At 43.4% G+C, this 21,922-nt stretch overlaps 1 protein-coding gene across 3 annotated transcripts in view; it reads left to right on the top strand.

The window, feature by feature from the left end:
- Nucleotides 1-339: 339 nt before the first annotated feature.
- Nucleotides 340-21,922, top strand: part of LOC148028623 (double-stranded RNA-binding protein 7-like) — a 31,281-nt gene continuing 9,698 nt past the window's right edge. For 2 of the 3 annotated variants that reach the window (XM_087687424.1, XM_087687423.1), the window contains exon 1: nucleotides 340-615. The gene's annotated coding sequence lies outside the window, so the exon portion shown is untranslated. The remainder of the gene's footprint in view (nucleotides 616-21,922) is intronic. The other variant, XM_087687422.1, reaches the window with a different exon arrangement.

Raw genomic sequence — 21,922 nt, 5'->3', positions numbered from 1 at the left:
GTTACATCTTCTTCTTTTGGTAACGTGATTTGATGGTCGACATCCCCTTGATCCCGGCTACACCTAGCTAAGTATGTAGTGACTCATGAGGTGAAGCTCATGATGTCATAATTTACTACCTAGGTGTGGTTACTGACAAGGGCTTGGGTGGGGTCTAGTAGCCCCTTGTCTACAATTGCACCTAGCTAGCTAGGTGTGTGGCGCCGTGGGCTAACAACTATCTACCCCTAATAATGCACAGCTAGGTATGCAGTCTCTTCCCTTGTAGAAGCTTATGATGTTATTGTGATGTACAATGTAGGAAATGTGTGTCAAACTTCTCGTGAATGAAAGTTAATTACCTTGATACAGCTCTGTGTGAAGGTGCCCTTGCGCCGTTATCCAAAACGTCCCGTGATGTAAACGAGCCCTTAGGCAGCCGTACATCGGAGGACTCGCGGTTCTCCTCTGCAGCGAAGGGGACGTATGCCAGGTGGAGAAGAAATGGAGGAGAGCTAATTGAAGAAGCACCGACGAAGAAGAAGCGGCAGCAGCAGAAGAAAGAGGAGGAGAAGAAGGGGAAGGAGGAAGATTAAGAACGTCACCAGCGAAAACGACCAGAGTCCGCCTTACCTGGTAAGCCAAGCGTCAGTTTTTCCTTGGAATACGTTGTTGCCGCTTCTCATCATACCCCTCCCACCATGTCCTGCACTTGCACTGCCTCAAAATTCAAGCTTCCATCCCCATATGCCATTCTTGGGACGCCCCTTGCACATGCCTCTGGCATGGCCATCTTCCGTTCTCGAACATCATACTGCCATCCTTGGGACGCCCCTTGCCTATACCTGTGGCATGTTGGTAAACCTCTAGCATCTACTAAGCCCCATTGGCACGTAATCACATGTCTTTTATGCCAGTGCTCTGCCTAGTCCCCCATCCTACCTCCTGCTCAACCAACGAAGAGAGTTACTTCAAAAATCTATGCATCTCGAAAATTCCAACGACTTGACAGTTTAGACGGAAACTCATAAAAGAGATCATAATGTGATAGGATGAAAATGGAAAATCTTGTCAAAGAGATCGTGCAGTTTTTAGGACCATGCGAGTCACAAACATGGAATTGTGAAATGTGTTTGAGGACTGTCAATATCTTATGGAGGAAACTAGACCAAGATTGAATTTGAGGATGGCCTTACGGACTCTATGAAGAAAAATGTGTGATTGGTTTGGGCCTTTGAGAATTATATTTATGCGAGCTCTATTCTACTTTTGAGGCATTGTTGTTTGGTTCTTATTAGAATGTGAGAATCAACAGATTTTAATCCCATAGTGGTAGTGTGGAGTAGTTCGGTTTTGTAATCACAGCCATGGGTCAAGTCTTTTTATGGCCACTTGCCTCGTAGCCTTGCAAAGGGTTAATGCCATGAGAGTGTAGGGTCCAAGACCAGCGAAGATCTTAGCTAGGCGCAACAAAAGTGAATATTATCGATTCCTAGGTTCCCTTTGAACCAATCTTGAAAGTTGTGAGTGTTAGCTTGCCTCATTTTGTCAGTCTATCATCTCCTAGTTGTGAGCCCTAGTCGGACTCTAACAAGGACATTTGAACTCTTAACTGTGTCTTTCTTCCTAGTCTTGGTGTGTTTGTCAGTTATACTATCTTGCTAGATGATTTCTGGCCTCCCAAGGTGATTATGTGCTTTTTCTTAGCTGTCTGGATGCTAGCTTAGCATTTTTGGATTATTTTATTGCAGTCAGTCTCCATATCCTCACATAGGCAATGATACCATGTGGGAGTGCCGCAACGGATTACAACAAAGAATTATCTACACTGAACAAAGAAGGCTAAATTCAACAAGGAATGATCAGTCCCTACACGCAGCCCAAGGCATCAATGAGGGCATCGGATCAGGCTGCATTATGATGGCAGCACCTTCAATAGTGACGGAGACAGAGAGTATGCAACCTGCTGTCCACGACAGAGAAGGAGAAGACTGCAGCCACCTAATAGAGCACTTGTGAGATAGAATAGTGAATGGATGCCCCAACTAAGTGACCAGCTATAATATAGCTGAAAATCAGCAAACTAGCCAACCCGTCCAACCAAAGAAGAGACCGCACTGTTGTTGAAAACTCAAATTTTAGCCTGCTATTCAATGTTGTAAATGCAAAATTTTTGCATTTTTGAGGTGACATTCAACAAAGATGAGACATCCACAACTCTTTAATTGTAGGTGTTGCTGATTTTTTCCTTCGTTTGGGTTCCTACAGCAAAACATAGTCGCCTTTGTGTGTTTGCAGGTTATACGAAGATGTTTGATCCTTGGTTTATAGGCTTTGATGATTCCGACAAGGAGGTTTCTCTCCATTTCTTTATATGGCGGCGTGATTATTGGAGGTCACCAAGCCCTTTTATATGGTCTTATAGTTCGGATCAGCCTTCTCCTTCTTCTCCCCTCTCTCTCTCCATGTTTTTCATAGAGCTGTTCTACTGGCTTTAAATTGCCTCACATGGCACCACCTGTCTAGGTGCCTGTTCTCCCTTCTTTACCCAAAGAGGACCGTCTAGATGGTTCCAACCATTTACTTTAGTCTTGTAAGGTGGAATGCGTACTTAATACCTTTGATCTTTGGGAGCTTGTTACACTACCTATGCCCTGTCCTGTGGAGGATCCCCACAAGGGAACAACAATGGATCGTGCACCCCTTACGGGATCAGCTCAACTCAAGAGCGTGGTCTTTTCTTTTTATAAGCTTACAGGATTTTGTCCTAGTGCTGTGTGTAAGTTGCAACAAGCAATGGAAGTGTGGATAAAGCTTGCTTCTTTGTATGATCAAAAGACATTTGCCCATTGGATTACTTTTGAGAAATTACGGATGCTTCTCATTAATGACTCTCCTTCTATGAAGGATCATATCAACAATCAACAAGCTTGAGGATGTGAGGAATGAGCTTTCTTCCCTCAATAGGATCATCTCTTTGGGGGATATTGCCATGATTCTTTTGACTTAGTCGCCATTGCTGAAATACGATGTTTCTATACTAGCCTCCTTACATCAAGGACTCGAGAGAGACTTCTATGGGAGGAATTTTTGAGAGCACACAACGGAAAGGAAAAGTGAATATGGAGAGGAAAAGAAGACAAAAAGAAAATGCATGTGATAGAAGGAACAATGTGATTGTAATGGCTGAATGTATGTACATGGTTGCAAAACAGTCAGCCCCAACATGCAGCTCTTTGTGTCAATGTGGGCACGAAACGGTAGCAAGGGAATGAGAGAATAAGGAGGGCTAGCTTATCACGAAGGATCAATAATGGATAATGAGAATGAGAAAGGAAGGGTAAGCCATCTATATACAGGCAAACTAGGGTGACAACTGGTAATAGAGTGGCCAAGCCTAAAATGTGGATGCCCATGACAGTCAAAAGTGCTAAAAAAAATGCACCAATATGCCCTCTATCTAAAGTGCCTAAAGCACATAACATGACATACAATTACACGGTCAGAGCTCCTAATGTCCTCGTCTAACTCAAATTGAGGCTCACAAGCATGACATGACCATACAAGACATACGACTGCTAATACCCCCTCTCAGATCCTAGATGTGGTAGAAAGCCAAAGGAGATGCGGATCTGTGGGTGGCAAGAAGAGTGCCAATGCCCATGAAGTCCATCAATGAAAAATTCCAGCCAAGGAGCAAGACCCCCTCTTTGTATACAAAGCTGATCCAACGGAATGGCACCAAAGGCCATTAGAAATGGAGAGGCCTTGAATGGATCACTCTTAAAAACTCCAGTTAGGGAAGGGTGAGTTGAGCCTCAGACCCAACTAAGAGACAATAGTGAGAAACTATCAAAGGTGCCATAAGCTACATAGAAACAATAGGGACCAAAGGCCAAGCGGTAGGGGATGATGGCTTGATGACGAGGAAAAGAGGTTGCTGCATGAAAGAAAGGCCCAAAGTAGACTACAATCCCTAAAGAAACTCCTCATGATCATGGGAAGACCTCATTGAAACACAAAAGGGCTAGGAAATCCACAACTGCATCATGGATATTGTCTCCCTTTGAAAGGGATGGGAGGTACGAGGGAACTACCAAAGGAGATGGTGGGGGATGGGATGGAACTTGTGGGATAAATGGTATACAATTAGAAACAAGTGTGGCTACAAAAAGCTGCCTTAGAGGGCCTTGCACATTGAAAGGGAAATGGAGCATGGATAGTTTCCCCCTCTTGCCAACCTATCACAAGAGTGACCCCTGGAGAAGAATCCTCAACAAAGACAACCAGCTCGGTGAAGACACTGCAAGTATTAAGTCTAGGAAGGCCATGAACTGAGAAAAGATGGAAGCCCAAGTCTGCAACATGTGGGGCCTTAGAAACGGAGTTCAATGGACAGAGAGACAATAGAGGCAAGGTGCTAACACCACTAAGAGGCACTGAAGAGATGTCACTAGCACTGACGATAACCTTAGACAGATGGAGATCTTGCAACAAATCACCTCGACGAGTAACATGATTCCATGCACCACTATCAATGAGCAAAGGCTCCTCAGAAGGCGAGAATTGAAGAAGGCTCCTCCAGTTGATGAATGTGTGGAAACACAATGTTACATTAATAAATGTAACTTAGGGGAGACAGGCGTGAGGGATGACCGTCCGGGGGCCTTACGCACCCGAACGGGGTCAAGAGGAGCCTAGAGAGTAAGTGAGTCTAAGAATAGTAGGACTCACTTGAAGCGGACGGTTGGCAGTCGAATTAGAGGGAGGAGCCAACAATCTTCTAGGCGAGGGTGGGTGGTGAATCAAAGGAGCTCTCTCGTGCTATTCCAGAAAAAAAAACCGAGACAGAGTGGTCACCGAATGATATTGAAGACCTTATGACAGGTGATCTTATACTGGAAAAGATAGAAATAAAGACACTATCTTTAATTTTCTCCAAAAATGGGAGGATTTGCACAAACTTAAGAATACTCCACCACATCTTCAAGCGCTGGAGGCCAATCTAACCTTGGGGCCAAAGGCATATATATGGTGGAGAACTTTAAAGGAGGCAAATAAAATACCTGAAACTTGGGCTCAATTTGAATCGGTCGTTTTGAAAGAATTCCTTTCTGAAAATGAAATGGAAAGAAATTGGGAAGATTGGGATTATGTCAGACAAAAGGGAAGACCCCTGTTGACATATCTGGAGGAGTATCGTGAGATAATCCTCAAATTGGAAGGAATAGATGAATTTCAAAAGACAAGGATTCATAAGGGGACTAGATAAGGCTTGTAAAAAGGAAGTGAAAAGGAGTTCACCTAAGATGCTTGAAGAGGCAATTAAATTTGCATTAATCAATGAAGATAATACGTGTCCAGGTACACTCACTAGTCTCACTAATACGGAGCCCAAGACTAAGGAATTTGAAACCTCAAAATTTGTAGGCAAATTTAAAAGGAAAATGCCATTTCTTAAGGGCAAGAAACAACCCTTTGAAAAGAAACAATATGTAAGGCCAAAGTTAAGTCAAGATGACTTTGATAAGGCCAAAAAAGAAAGGTTGTGTTTCAATTGCCTATCCCCTAACCATGCTGCTTGGAATTGCTTTCAAAGGAAAAAGGGGGAAGATAAAGGAAAGGATAAGGACAAGGGCAAGGGAAAAGAAAAACAAATCCATGTAGTGCAGACCCTGGAATTAAAGGGGCATGGAAAGTATAAATCTTTAGAGGTCTTGCACAAGGATGTACAACACAGGTGTTGTATGTCAACTTCTATGTGGTGGCCTACTTTTGGGCCACTTGATTTAGTTAGAGTGCATGGATTGATAGCTGGAAAGAGGGTGAGAGTCATGATTGATGACTCTGCCACCCACAATTTCATAAATTATGCACTTGTCAAAAAATTGAAACTTCCCCAACAAAAGAGTGGGCATCAATATGTTGCTCGTATGATGCAAGGTCAGGATAATAAAATATGGGATACAATGGTATCCAATTTGGAAATTGAGATCCAAGGATATAAAGATAAACTTGATTTCCAAATTATGAATATGAAAAGAGCCGATATTGCTTTAGGGAGGGAGTGGCTATGGGGATTGGAACCATCCTTAAAGCGTAGTTATCATCATAATACATTGGAATTTGAAAGCGATGGTAAGACTTTTGTGATTCAAGGTGAACATGAAGTATCTGATAACCCTTTGTTGTGTTCCACTGAAGTTCAGAAGCTGATAAAGAAGGAAGCTTGTGAGGTATATATATTATGGTCCCTCTTTGTACAGGACACTTTTACTTTCTGGAATATAAAGCAACAATTTTCTTATGTTTGTGAGTTGAATGTAAGTAATGAATTAAGTGGTTTGCTAGATGAATTTAAAGACGTGTTTCCTTCTGATTTACCAAGTGGCCTTCCACCAGATAGGGGTGATGTAAATCACCCAATTGACATAGATAGGGATACACACCCTATTTCTAAACTACCTTATAAGCTAAGTGAAACACAACACCAAGAAGTTGAAAGACAAATTAAAGATTATCTTGATAAAGGGTTTATACAACCTAGCAATTCACCTTGGGCTTCGCCAATTTTATTGGTAAAGAAAAAAGATGGTTCTATGCGACTTTGTGTTGATTATAGAGCACTTAATAAGATAACGGTGAATAATAAATTTTCTATGCCCAGAATGGAAGATCTTTTTGATCAATTACAAGGGGCAAAATTCTTCACAAAGATATACTTAAGATCCAGGCTATCACCAAGTAAGAATTAAGGCACAGGATGTTTCTAAGACAGCATTTTGTACTAGATATGGGCATTATGATTTTTTGGTGATGCTTTTTGGTCTCACTAATGCACCAGCTACTTTTATAAAGTTGATGAATAGTGTGTTACGTCTCTATCTAGGACACTTTGTAGTAGTCTTCTTGGATGGTATCTTGATCTTTAGTAAATCAAGAGAAGAACATTTGGAACACTTACGACTAGTATTCCAATTGTTAAGAACACATTCTCTTTATGTGAAGAAAACTAAATGTGAATTCTTCACACAAGAGGTCAAATATTTGGGGCATATTATCTCGTAAGAGGGAATCAAGATGGATTCAGATAAGTAAGGGCAATTATTGAATGGCTATCTCCAAGGAACCTGGAAGAGCTGCAGATCTTCCTAGGTTTATCTGGATTTTATTGTAGATTCATTCGAGATTATGCCAAAATAGTTGTTCCAATGATAGACCAACTTAAAGGGAAAGGGAAGAGCTTTAATTGGGGAACAGACCAAAATGAAAGTTTTCAAAAACTTAAGGTAGCTATTGTTACAGCTCCAGTACTATTAATTGTGGATCCCAATAAACCATTTGTGGTTGAAGCCGATGCCAATGATAAGGCGATAGGCGTAATCTTATTACAAGAAGGTCGACCAGTTGCTTTTGAAAGCAAGAAATTAGACCGTGTAAAACAGAATTATTCTGTTTATGAGAGGGAGCTGTATGCAATAGTACATGCAATGAAGAAATGGAGGCACTATCTGTACGGTGGCAAACTTTTGATCTTGTCGGATCATGAAAGCATTAAGTGGCTTAATGACCAACCGGATCTACAAGTGCGTAAAGCTCCTCCAAGAGTTCGACTATGAGATAAGATATAGAAAATGAAAGTATAATATAGTGGCTGATGCACTCAGCAGAACGCCCATCATAAATGAATTGAGTTTTACTCAGTTTACTTAGAGTTCGACTATGAGATAAGATATAGAAAATGAAAGTATAATATAGTAGCTGATACACTCAGCAGAATGCCCATCATAAATGAATTGAGTTTTACTCAGTTCACTTCCGATTTGCTTGAATCCTTAAAAGGGAAATGCCAGGTTGATCCGGCATATTCCAACATATGGGAAGCAATATAAAATGGGGATCCAAATGGAAGAGCCTCCACCGAGGAAGGAATATTTGAGGATGTTCAACAAGGAAATGGAGCATCAGGGGGTGCTTAAATGGGATTCAAGTGGAAGAACTTTACCATTGATAATGGTTATTTACTCTACAAGGGTAGGGTATGTGTCTCGAAAGATGAAGAAATAAGGCGCCAGATACTCTTTGAGTGTCATGATACCCCTAGTGCGGGACATCTAGGAGTTAATAAGACTTATAGTCTTATTAAAAGGCAGCTCTATTGGCCTGGAATGAATAAGGACGTCCTTGACTATGTGGTCAAATGTAATAAATGCCAAGTTAATAAAGCTGAAAGATTGAAAATGGGAGGACTTTTCCACCCATTAGAGATTTCTTCGGGAAAATGGGAGAGTATCTCCATGGACTTTATTGTTGCGTTACCCAGAACGCAGAGGGGGCACGACTCTGTGTAGGTGATTGTGGATAGGTTAACCAAAATGGCTAGGTTTATTCGAACTTCAACTGATGTTAAAAGACCAGTATTGGCTAGATTGTTTGTAGAGAACATATACCAATTGTATGGCCTTCCGGCAAATATAGTTTCTAATCGAGATAGAAAATTTGATAGTTAATTTTGGCATGCTGTATTTAGGAAGTTGGATACTAATCTTAGCATGAGTACAGCGGACCCCTCTCAAACTGATGGGAAAACTGAAAGGGTTAACCAAATCCTTGAAGATATGCTCAGGGCATATGTAAGTAAAAGGCAAACTAATTGGGAAGAGTATCTACCGATAGCAGAGTTTGCATATAATAGTGCCAAGCACTCTTCCACTGGATATAGTCCATTTATGCTAATGTATGGATTTCAGCCCAGAGCTCCTCATGTAGTAGGATTGCATAAGGAAAAGGTTCAGGCAGCCAATAACTTTTTGGAGGATATGAATAATATGTTAAAATTTGCTCAAGAAAATATTAAGAAAGCTCAAAATTGAGCTAGAGCTTATGCAGATCCTCACCGAAGAGACATCTCCTTTGAAGAAGGGGAATTGGTCTATCTTAAAGTGCCTGAACAAACTAAAACCATGAAAACAAGACGATGTCCAAAGTTGTCACCCAGGTAATGTGGTCCTTTCACAATACTTAAAAGGGTGGTAGAACAGGCTTACAAGCTCCAACTACCTGCTGGTAGTAAAACACATCCAGTTTTTCATGTAAGTAAGCTAAGGAAGAAGCTGGGTGATTTGGATAATCTAATCTTAAATGATAACATTGAGGAGCTATTAGATGACCAATCTAATCCACATGAACCATAAAGAATATTAAATGTCCGTAACAGACGAACAAGGAATACTATTTATCAAGAATATTTGGTCAGATGGAAAGATTGTTCAGAAGAAAGCTCAACATGGGAGCGAGTAAGTACTTTAACGAAAAGGTTTCCCAATTTACAGTTGGACCTTTCAAGTATTGTTTTCGAGGATGAAACCGATTCTTAAGGGGAAGGAAATGTTACATTAATAAATGTAACTTAGGGGAGATAGGCGCAAGGGATGACCGTGCGCAGGCCTTGGGCACCCGAACGGGGTCAAGGGGAGCCTAGAGAGTAAGTGAGTCTAAGAATAGTAGGACTCACTTGAAGCGGATGGCTAGCAGTCGAATTAGGGGGAGGAGCCAGCAATCTTCTAGGCGAGGCTGGGTGGTGAATCAAAGGAGCTCTCTCGTGCTATTCCAGAAAAAGACCAAGACAGAGTGGTCACCGCGAATGGCATTGAAGACCTTATGACAGGCGATCTTATACACAGACTTGGTGGTAATAGTGGGTGATGAAGTAGAGATAGACGAAGGCTCCAATGTAGATCCACCCTTTGCTCTTAGATGAAGGTGAGGGTATTTTCTCCAGCACTCCTTTGTGGGGTGTGAGGTCTTTCCACATTGAGGATTCATGGGATATCCTCGACGCTTCCCCACAAAATCTATACAAGAGTTGGAAGATGACTCCAACTTCTTTCTCTTCCCTTTTTTTTGCTTGGCTTGTCTTGTACAAGAATCAGTCTCATTGTGACATGCATCCCTATCAAGCATCAATGGGACTAGCTCCTCCCAGGCGAGTCTCTCCCGGCTACGAGAAGTGAGAAAGCTGGTGTAGAACACATCATATATTGGTGACAGAAGATGTGAGAGGAGTGTTGTAGCTAGGTCCTTTGAAGAAATGTTTGTACCAAGGAATGCAAGTTCATCAGGAAGCACCTCCATCCTATGTATATGATCCCTCATTGTAGGAGAATCTGTGACAAAAAGCTATGGTAGCTTCAACTCAAGAGATAATTGATGCCCAAATGTTTGGATCAGATACCAATCTTTGCCAAACCTTTGTAGTGGTGTGGATATGTCTTACATACATGAGCATAGAATTTGCACAACTCCAAAAGAGAAACGAGTGGGTTCTAGCATTCAACCAATCCCATAAAGCTATTGAATCCGTGGTCACACCATCATGGAGATTGACGGTAGGTCAAGGTATAGGGACAACATACAAATCCCCAAAAGTCATAGGTCTCGAGGAGGCACTCCATTCGGCACAACCATAGAGGGTAGTGCATCCCATCCAACTTGTTGGATGTAGGTAGAGAGGGTAGGATTGGCATGTGTTTAGGAGATGCTATCAATGCCAATCGGGGGTTGGAAGCCCTGGAAGAATATAGATGGAAAGTGTGATAGGGTGGTAGTTGGTCAGAAATGTCTTGAACCACACGATCCCCCAAATCATACACATCGGCCATAGATGTCCTTCAATAAGTGCCTACAAGAAAACAAAGAAGATGCTACCACTGGAATGCAAGCAACCAATAATAGATGTCGTGGAGTAATAGGGGTCCGTTGGGCCACGGTACAGAAAAAGGTTGACTTAGGCAAGGTAGACGGGGAGTGTCTGATGCTGAAAGGAACACACAATGCAGGGTAGAGAGATGGAGTCGTAAAGGTAGAGGAAAATAGGTCTTCAACCTGTAAATGCAGCCAATCCAGGGGCTGGTAAAGGACTAGGAGTGCCCAGAAATGGAGTCCTTGCAATAAGCGCAAATTTGCCTTGCTGCTGGCCTGAAATGGAGGCTGCCTAGACGAAATACAATGTCTTCTAGGTCAAAACAACCTGTCCGATGTGAAACGCAGCAAAGCTGCCCACATGTCCAGCCTGTAAGCTGCCACCCTAGTCTGAAATATGCCACCCAGGTTTGTAATATGACCGTCTGGTCCAAATAATGGCTGTCCAGCACAGAAAACAGGCCGCCTAACTGATATGCAGCCTCTCCTGGACATAACGCAGCAGGACACAAGGGTCTGTCTACAGCCTTGAAACAAAATGCAGATGATACTGAGCTGCCTGGATAAAATGCAGGTAGGAGAAGACCAGTTCCTGCAATAAATGTTCTGCCCATGTATGAATAGTGGCTGCCCTGGCTGGAAAGATGGCTGCCCAGGTATGAATAGTGGCCACTCTAGCTGGAAAGATGGTCACCCAAGGAGCTGAGTGGTCCTTGCAGCAACGCAGGTGGGATAGCAGCAATCCCTGAACAGGAGGTACCGCCCTAAGCAGTTAACACAAGCAAACCTTAATTGCAGCAGGCAGAGTTAGGACTGCACAAAACACAGCCTAATAGGGAGCTGCCGTTGCAAAACACAGGGTGGAAAGGGCAGTATGCAGGCGGCCCAGCACTAAGACGATCCCCTGTAGATGACACCTGTTGACTGGAACGATGGACAGACTACTACTCTGTGTAGATGCTGGATCTTAGGCGTGGCTTTGACACGATGTAATAGTTGCAATGGAAAGGAAAGTGAACACAGAGTGAAGAAGACAAAAAGAGAATGCGGGTGAGAGAAGGAACAATGTGACTGCAACAGTCAGCCCCAACATGCAGCTCTATGTGTCATCGTGGGTGCTAGATGGTAGTAGGGGGATGAGAGAATGAGGAGGGCTAGCTGATCATGAAGGATCAATGATGGGTAATGAGTGTGGGAGGGTAGGCCGCTTATATATTTGCAAACGGGGGCCACAACTGGTAATAGAGTGGTGAAGCCCAAAATATGGGTGCCTAGGATAGCCAAAAGTGCCCAACTAGAAATGCACTAATGTGCCCTCCATGTAAAGTGCTTAAAGCACATAAAATAATGGATAAATACAATGTAAGAGCTCCTAACATCCTCATCTAACTCAAACTGAGACTCACAGGTAGAAGATGACTACACAAGACACACATGATTGCTAATAGAATTATCCCCACTTGTCTTCAAGCATGACAAGCGTCTCAGAAATGTTAGAGCTAGTGGATCTAGCTCCACGAAGGCTTTTATTGCAAGTTTGGGAGGAGAAAACAAGAAGCACAAGAAGGCCAAGAACAAGAAGTAGAAGTGGGTTCATCATTCGGAGTCTTCCTTGGGCTTTGACAAATTCAAAGAAGCCTAAATGCCCCTATTTGTGGGAAGGGCACTCATCCCAAGGAGAAGTGTTGGAAGAAATACCCTCACCCTTGTTGAGGAGCGAAGAATGATGTTACAATATCTGAGTCTTCCTCTACCTACCTCCGCACCCACTGTTACCCATGAGTCTGTGTCTTCATATCCATGTGTTGGAGGAGTCTTCTTTAGTGGTTGACTTGTCTTCAAAGAGCCCTTGGCTCATTGACAATGGTGCTTCATGTCATATGACTCCCCAAGGAGATATGCTATAGGATCTTCGTCCATACAAGGGTTTAGGCTCTGTTGATGACCTTTCTATGGTGCCTACTAGTGGTGTTGACATGTGGGAGTGTGCAACGGAAAGGAAAGTAAACATGGGGAGAAGAAGAAGACCGATGTAGGCAATGTAGATGGGGAGTATCCGATACCGAAAGAAACACACAATGTTGTGCATGTTAGTAGTCATGTTTGTCATACTTTGTCGTCTCCTACCTGTGAGCCTCAGTGTGAGTCAAATGGGGACATCAGGAGCTTTGACATGTCTATCCTGTGTTTTGACGGAGGAGGCGGCTCATTTTAGAGCATGCATTTCTTATTTTAGTCAGGATCTAAGTGCGTTTACATTGGCTGATTTATGTATTAGCTTGTTTGCCAATGATTAGCTTAGATATATCATATTGCCATTCAAGATTTTTGCCATTAGATGATGCTGGCCGGCTAGTTTTAGTTGGCCAACTGCTATTTTTAGGACATTTTTTTGCTGGTTGGCCAGATTTGGCATATTTTGGCTATATATAGTTGCCTTCTATTTTGCTGGTGATTATTCTGTTTTGCAGGTTCGAGCACACTCTGACATTTGGACATTCCTACGTCTTCTGATGCTACCATTCTCCATCAGCTTGATCTGGTGCCCTCATTGACACCTTGGGATGCATGCAGAGGTTGATCAATCTTCATTGTATTCAACATTTTTTCCATTGTCTAATGTAGACTTTCCTCTTCCATTCTCTCTTTGTATTTGTGTTTCCTCTTCTATTGCGCACTCACATGGAATCATTGCCAAAGTGAGGACTTGGAGGTTCTATGAAGAGAAGACCACACTTAGGTTGCTATGTGGAGCAAATTTGTTGTAGTGACCGGGAGGCATGAAGACCGAGATAGTCGGTGTTCGTTATGCGCGGAGAGACAGAGAGAGAGTGAGAGAGCAAAGTAGAGAGTGCGCACAATTAGTGGGTACAATGATGAGTGCATCTCTTTAGGTTTTTAGATAGATATATATATATGTAAGTACAAGTGCTAAGGGTGTGTTCACACCTGAGCACATTAAAAGGCACGAGGGCCTTTATTCCCAACAACCTCCCACCTAAAGGCAATGTGCCTTAAGAGGAGAAAAGAATTAGCTAAGTCTAGGTATGGTAAAGTTGAAATACAAATATCTATCTAACTCCTATCATCTGTTGGCAATGAGCAAACTACTCTGCTGGAAGACCCTTTGTGAGAAGGTTTGCAAGATTATCATTTGTATGCACTTTGATAAGCTCAATGCTCTTGCTGTCAAGTATATCTCTAATGAATTGGTACTTCACTTGTATGTGCTTTGAATTTGTATGAAAGACGGGATTCTGTGCTAGCATAATAGCACTTTGACTATCACAATGGAGAACAGGTAACTCTGTGACGCCAAGCTGTCCCACCAAGCGTGAAAGCCATAAAGCCTCCTTGCATGCCTCAGTGGCAGCCACATACTCTACCTCTGTAGTAGACAATGCAACACACTTTTGTAGCCTAGATATACAAGAGACTACTCCTCTTGTGAAATTAAACACATATCCAGAAGTGGACTTTCTGCAATCCGCATGACCAGCATAGTCTGCATCCGTAAAGCCAACAACAGATGCCTTCTGCTTTCCAAAGCAGATGCACAACTCCTTTGTGCTTTGAGGTATCTCATAATACCTTTCACTGCTTCCCAATGCTTTTTGCTAGGGTTTGCCATGTATTTGCTAACCACTTCCATTGCAAAGGCAATGTCAGGACATGTAGCAACCATGGCATACATCAAACTGCTAACAGTTGAAGCAGATAGTATCTTGGCCATTTCAGCCTTCTCATCATCAGATGTAGGGCTGTCCTCTGCACCAAGTTTCACATATGGAGGCAATGGAACCCCAATTGTTTTTTCCCCCTCTATATTGAAACGCTGGAAAATCTTGGAGATATACTCCTGCTGAGATAGATAGAGTAATTCTTTTGACCTATCTCTGAGTATTCGCATGCCAAGAATGTGATTTGCATCACCAAGATCCTTCATGCCAAAGCTGCCATTAAGACTTTGCTTCATTGAGTCCAAGGCATGAGTATCCCTGCCAGCAATCAGCATGTCATCAACATATACAAAACCAAGATAATCAGGCTGCCATCTACTGCCTTCTTAGTGTACAAGCAGTGATCCACTTGACTTCTATGGAAACCTTGAGACTGTACGAATGTATTAAACTTATGATACCATTCTCTTGGTGCTTGTTTCAGCCCATACAAACTCCTTTTGAGTTTACATATCATCTTCTCTTTCCCTTTTTTCACAAACACTTCAGGCTGCTGCATATATATATCTTCATGTAGATCACCATGTAAGAATGCAGTCTTTACATCCATCTGCATGAGCTCCATATCTTCAGTTGCAACCAAGCCCAAAATGGTTCTCAACGTAGTCATCTTGACTACAGGAGAGAGAATCTCATCAAAGTCAATGCCATGCTCTTCCTTGTATCCCTTTGCAACCAATCTTACTTTGTACTTTGGTGAGGAACCAGAAGTGACCTTCATCTTGTAAACCCATTTGCATGGAAGTGTTTTCTATCCTTTAGGCAACTGCACCAAGTTCCAAGTGCCATTTTTCTCAAGAGATTCCATCTCTAACAACATGACTTTATACCATTTCTTGCTGTCCTGTCTGTCCATTGCTTCCTTGAAGCAAAATGGTTCACCACAGTCTGTCAACATGACATGATCAGCCACATTATTTGCACCAAGAATGAATCTATCACGTTGTCTAGTAGCCCTAGACGATCTCCTAACCCAATGATCATTGTTTGTTGGCTGTTGAGCATTTTCAGCTTGCTGTCTTGGCATTTCAGCTTGCAAATCGGCATTAACAGCTTGCTATCCTAGCTATTCTTGCACATGTAGTGGCTCTTTATTATGGGCGATAGCTGGCTGATCATTTCTAGCATTATTTTCTGCATTTACAGGTTCATTTATAGCAGGTATTTGTTGCTGTACAATGGGCACATTTTACTGTCCAAAATGTATTTCTTCCCAGAATACAACCCTACGGACCTCCTCAGTCTTTTCAGACTGTTTATGTATGCAATCATCCCGGAAGATAACATCATTGATGCGCACTACTTTCCTTTTCTTGGGATCCCATAATCTATACCCCATTTTACTCTCGTCACCATATTCTGGGAAAATTCATTTACAGGACTTTGGCTGAAGTTTGTTGCGTTTTTCTTTATGAATGTGTACAAAAGCCTCGCAGCCAAACACTTTCTGGTGAGCATATGAAGGTGGCTTGCCCAACCACATTTCTTGGGGAACTCCCCTCCCCCAAAGACCTGTTCGGTGACCGATTAATCAAGTGTACGGCTGTCATAATAGCCTCTGCCCAAAAACCATGGGGTAATGCAGTATGAGACAACATCGTACAGACCTTATCTTGTATGGTCCAATTCATACGCTTTGCAACTCCATTTTGGGGTGGATTATGAGGGGCAGTGATCTCCCTCTTTATCCCTTTGTTGTTACAAAATGCCTAAAAGGCCTTGGACACATATTCCCCACCATTATTAGAGCGAAGACACTTAAGTGTCTTATCAATTTGATTTCCAACCAATGCCTTTTAAACTTGTCTAGCATTTTATCCTTGCTATGAATAGGATAAACCCATACCTTCCGTGTTGTATCATGGACAAAGGTAACAAAATATTTCTTTCCCCCTAAAGATAATCTTGGCATCTGACATACATTTGAATGTACTAACTCTAGAGGAGAAGATTTCAATGAAAGAGACTTTTTGTGAGATGTCTGTGCATGTTTACCATAAATTCAATGATCACAATGCTCAAATCCAACATAACGAAGACAAGGTGAGTAACCCAAACGAGAAAGCACTTTCATTCCTGTTTGACTCATGTGTCCCAACCGGCCATGCCACAAAGAAATGCTTGGCTTCTCGGTCATGGCAACAATATGATCACTCACACTAGATACATGGAGAGGATACAAGGTATCACTTTTACAACTTTTGGCAATTACTCTAGTTCCCTTACAGATCTTCCATTTCCCATCACCAAAGGTGGTATAAAATCCATCATTATCTAGTTGCCCACCAGTGCTAATCAAGCTCTTCTTGAGCTGAGTTACATGCCGTACATGCTGCACACTGCCAATACTTGCAATGTCACATGCATAGTTGTTCCCAAGATGGACAACACCATTGCGACCCCCTGTATAGGTAGAGAACCACTTACGATGAGGGGTGACATGAAAGGAAGCACCTGAATCGAGAATCCAAGTATGCATGTCATCATCTGTATCTGCAAGTAAAGCATGTACATCGAAGTGTGAAGAGACTAAAAGGACGTCATTCCCACTGTCACTGTCATGAGTGACTATATTTACCTCTTCAATTTTGACACTGCTCTTCTTGGGTTGACCCTCTTTCTTCTCTTTCTTGCTATCATCTGTCTTCTTGTCCGTTCCTTTCTCTTTCTTCCATTTGTAGCAGCCACGTTTAAAGTGGCCCTTATTGCCACAATGATGGCATTCAACATCTTTGCCACGTAATTTATTGCGTCCCTTGCTATCAAATTTACATTTCTGCTGTGATCTGCCCCTAGTATGCAAAGCACTAGAAGACTTACTGGATGCATTGTTCTGTCGATTCATTTCTTCCATGAGTAGAGCATTCTCTACATCAGCATACAAGAGAATTGCATTAGGGTTGCTCATAGCAGTCCTGAATGTATCCCAACTCTATGGAAGAGTGCAAAGCAAGAATGTAGCCTTAAATTCTTCATCAATCAAGAATTTCAAGGCAACCAGTTGGCTGAAAATGGAGTTAAACTCACTCAAGTGAGTAGACATTGCTGTACCCTCTTTCATACGCAAATCCATAAGCTTTTTCAGCCAATACACTTTGCTTGCGGCACTCTTTTGGGCATACAGTTCTTCCAGTCGAGTCCATATAGCATATGCAAAATCCAAACCTTCAATGTTGAACAACAAGGCATTAGAAATTGATAGCTTGATGGTTGAGCGTGCAAGCTCATTTAACTCATCCCAATCTTCCTGTTCTATGTCTGCGGGCTTTGCCCCTTTGGTTTTAATCGGCTTTGCCTGCTTCTTTTGCAAAAGGATATTGTAGCATTGTTTTTGCCAAACTGCAAAGTTATGTGCTCCTTCAAGCTTCTTTATGTGCATGCGATTACTGCTGTCATTGCTGCCAGCCATGATTTTCAGCCTAGATGTGACAAAAAAATCAGCAAATGCAAGCCCAAACTGTCACACAAGTGACCAAGGTACAAACAAGTACCAACCAGTAATAAAGGACCACGTAGAAGCAGAGATTTCAGATCTGTAATGAAATTTTCAGAAGCACCAAACCATGTGCTACAGCATTCCGCAACTGATTACAGCTATTCCAAGGGCATATACATCACATTACATGAGAAATCCCAAATTTTAGCTGCAATTTCTGTTGTACATGTACCCACAGGCATAAAATTTGACACGCACGGTCAAAAGCCCCAAAATTTTTCGCTCAAAGCATCAACCACACATCTACATTGTCTCTACCATGCATAGAATATGCCAATTTTGCCAAAATACAGCAATTTCAGCAAATTCCCCAAATTTTCCAAGTGTTGGATGTCCAAATTTTATGGAATTGAACTTGCATGTACATAAAATGACCAAATGGTGCACATATTTTGCCCAAACTGCAAAAGCCCCAAATTTCACGGGGTCGAATGTGCATCAATGTCGAGAAATTGAGTAAATTTCAGCCCAATTTGTGCATGTTCATGAAAAGCCCCAAATGTCGGAGGCAAGATGTCACAAAATTCCTGCAACTACTGAGACAAATTGTCTTGTCCTGCATCACAATTTCCAAATCCGGAAAAAGCCCCAAATTTTCGGGCCAAGATTGCACAAATTTTAGTGAAATTGAGTCATCCAAGAAAAATTTCACTTACATTTGAGAATCCCCAAAAAATTTCTAAGGCTTGTGCATTCAATGTCTTCGATTTTTAGTCCAGAGAACACTGCAATGTGTGTCGGGCACAAATTTGCAAAAACCCCCAAATTTCAAGACATAGATTTGCACTTTGTGCTTGTAGGTGTAAACACCTAGCAAAAGGGGTAAAAAAAAAGAAAAAAAGAAGTAAATATAAAAAAAGGCCGTTGACCCTAGCCAGACTCCCATCACGTGGAAGATCTGTAGTCCCGTCGTGCGGAAGAACCTGTCGTTCGTTAGTTGCTGCAACCAACTGCCGTCTGATCGTTTGTAGATACCCCCGTTTGCCATTTGTTGCAACCGGCTACCGTCTACTGTTAGTTTGTAGATAGCTTCGTTTGCCGTTTGCTGCAACCAATTGCCGTCTGCCGTCAGTGTTACACAGCAGTCGCCTAGAGTCGTCCGTGCGTCAGACGTCCATTATGCCTGTACTTGACTAGTCGCGTGGCCCGTTATGACTGCTGCTTTCCTTCACACTTCTGCAAACAACAGTCGACTGTCTCCTTTGCTCACGAGCTTGCCTGCTGCAGCGGACTGCTCGATTGTGACAACTCCTGCTCATCGAGTCCACTTGGGACTCCCACAACACTTGAGCTGTCTCTTGCCAGCTTTGATACCAATTTGTAGTGATTGGGAGGTAGGAAGATCGAGACAGTCGGTGTTCGTTATGCGCAGAGAGACAGAGAGAGTGAGAGAGCTGAGTAGAGAGTGTGCACGATTAGTGGGTACAATGACGAGTGTACCTCTTTAGGTTTTTAGATAGATATATATATGTAAGTACAAGTGCTCAGGATGAGGGCCTTTATTCCCAACATTTGTAACGAAGAATGCATATTTTTTTGCATTGTTCAAGCCCTCTACGAAGTATGCGGGGCATCTGTAACTTTGTCTTGCAAGGTATAGCTGATTTTCCCTCCGTTCGGGTTCCCCAACACCAAAACACAATTTTTCTTAGTGTGTTTGTAGGCTTATAGGTATGGATTATTACTGGCTCAATGCTTTTGACGATTCTGAAGAGGAGCTTCTTTCTTCTTCTCTTGATTGGTAGTTTTACCAGTCATCTTGTCGCAAAGATTGGTGCAAAGATTGACCTTCAAGGTCTCGTTCTCCCTTTATTAGGCTGATAAGCTTGGAGCCCCCTTCTCCTCCTCTTACTTCTCTGCATATGTCTTGCAGGGCTTGTACTATTGGCCTACATATTGCCATGATGGAGCTGCAAAGAAATACCCTAACGCAGAAACGCACGTACAAGTGTATGAAAAAGCATGCATTCTGCGAGTGGCCCCCAGTCAAACACCCTGCACGTCGTCCTCTCTAAGGAACAGCTCTTAGCCGTTCGTGCCACAGAGCTGGAGCTAAAAGAAACAACGGCCTTTGGTCAGGTCATAGGACACTCTCCATCCAGGGCCCAACTTTGGGATTTCCTTCACTCCACGCTACGCATTGGCACAGTGCAAATCGTGGAGGCGGTTCTCATGGGTCAAGGGATCTTCATGGTACGACTCACCTCGGTAGATGCAACTTGTGAGCTAGTGGATAGCTCACCTTATGCTTCCACGAAGGGGGTTATCTACATGGTTCCCTAGTACGGTGGCTTCACAGTGGAGGCATTCGCACTCCACAACAGGTTCCTTAGACATCCGGTCACCCTACTCTTTCCAGGATTGGCGGTAGAGTATCGCTAGTTAGTGGAGGACTTTGGACGGCTCTTTGGCACTATCCTCCCCGCCTCCTTCGTGGACGTAGTGACAGCTGCACAGGAGTCCCAAAGGTACGGGTGGCAGTGAAAGAGACAGAATAAACCACAGTTTTTGGAGATTGAGGCAGGTGGATACTCTTTTAAGCAACAGGTTATTGTGATTGGGCAGCCAAGATAGTGTTTGCATTGATATGACTTTGGGTATTATGCAACAGATTTCATGTGCTTCGGAGCCAAGGCGGATTTGCCGACGATAGGCCCACAGGTGGATGCTGATGGCTTTACACGGGTCGAGAGACGATAAAGAGGGAGATGGCAGGGGAGCCCCGCAGTTAGCCCCTCAGACACAGCCATGGCAGCAAGGAGCAGGAGGGCAAGCGTCGCCCCCTCGGCAAAGCACCACGCGGTCCTCCCCTTCTCATCCCACTCGATAGGACCACAGGCCTCCACATCCACTTCCAGCGGAGGTGTCACTGGCCAACTTCACCCGAGGGCCCACATCCCACCCACCCCAATCCCCCCCACCCCTGCTCATGGTCCCCCCCCCCCCTTCCCCCCTGCCCCCCCCCTACCCTAGCCCCATATGCCGACATCCTTCACTCACCAGCAGCCTAGCCCCTCCCCTCCCCACACAGCCACTAGCTCATCTGTCCATGTTGCCCATCATACTTTCCCGAGACAGGTGTAGCTGCTTCCACAAGAGTTTTTTCGGAGTGGTTTGTGGTCTTACCTGAGAGTTGCGGAGCATGGAGAGTTTCCACTACCTCTGGAGGTGGAAATCTTCGTGGTACACAAGTTAAGGAGTGGCAAGGTCCATCTACTAGCACCACTGGATGGACCGAACTATTCTTTCTTCCTTCAGATCTCTCATACAAGAGACTGGATGGCATAGATACAAGAGGAGGTGAAGAGTCAGGTGGCAGACCACATCTCCTAGTGAATGGAAGGACTAGCACTCTTTTCCCAACAGTGGCCAGGTTGCATGATGGACATTAATTGGTGGTTTGGGGCTGAGGTCCCACATCTGAGTATTATCTTTCGAGCCCCTCTGCAATGGAGAGCTCCAATGGATGTGATCGAGTGGCCCTTGGCACAGGCGGCCCATTCTACCAGTGTACAAAGTCACATCTCTCAGCCTAGCTGATAGATGCCCTGGTGGTACCACCAGGTGCATCCATCATCCCCATGGTCCACTCGAGGGCTACCATGGGGGAATGGAGTTTACCGTCTAGGCCTGCAGCAAAGCGTATCCACATGCCCCATAGCTCTTCTTCTTCATCAACAGCTTCCACGCCAGATACCTGTTCGGTCAGTCACAGGTTTCCCCATGAGTTTACATCTTGCATCTTGGAATGTGAACGGCCTCCACTATAGTGGGGCACGCGGTTCCATTAAGTTGATTGTTCGGCAGGAACTGCACCCTGTCCTTGCTGGACGGATCGAGATCTTACTTTTGCAGGAGCACAAGCTCACTCTCGCCCAGGCCCATTGGGTAGGGAAGGTACTTCTAGGCGGTTCACACACTTACTAGGAGTACACCATCGGTGCCCACAGTAGGAGTGAAGGCGTATGTACCTCTATTGGTCCGAGCCTCACCGCCTGTGTACAGG

Source organism: Lygodium microphyllum, chromosome 11, assembly GCF_053477565.2.
Source record: "Lygodium microphyllum isolate KBCC chromosome 11, Lygodium_microphyllum_v1.1.10, whole genome shotgun sequence".
In the NCBI taxonomy this organism is placed as follows: domain Eukaryota; kingdom Viridiplantae; phylum Streptophyta; class Polypodiopsida; order Schizaeales; family Lygodiaceae; genus Lygodium; species Lygodium microphyllum.
This window is presented reverse-complemented; position numbering and strand designations above follow the sequence as displayed.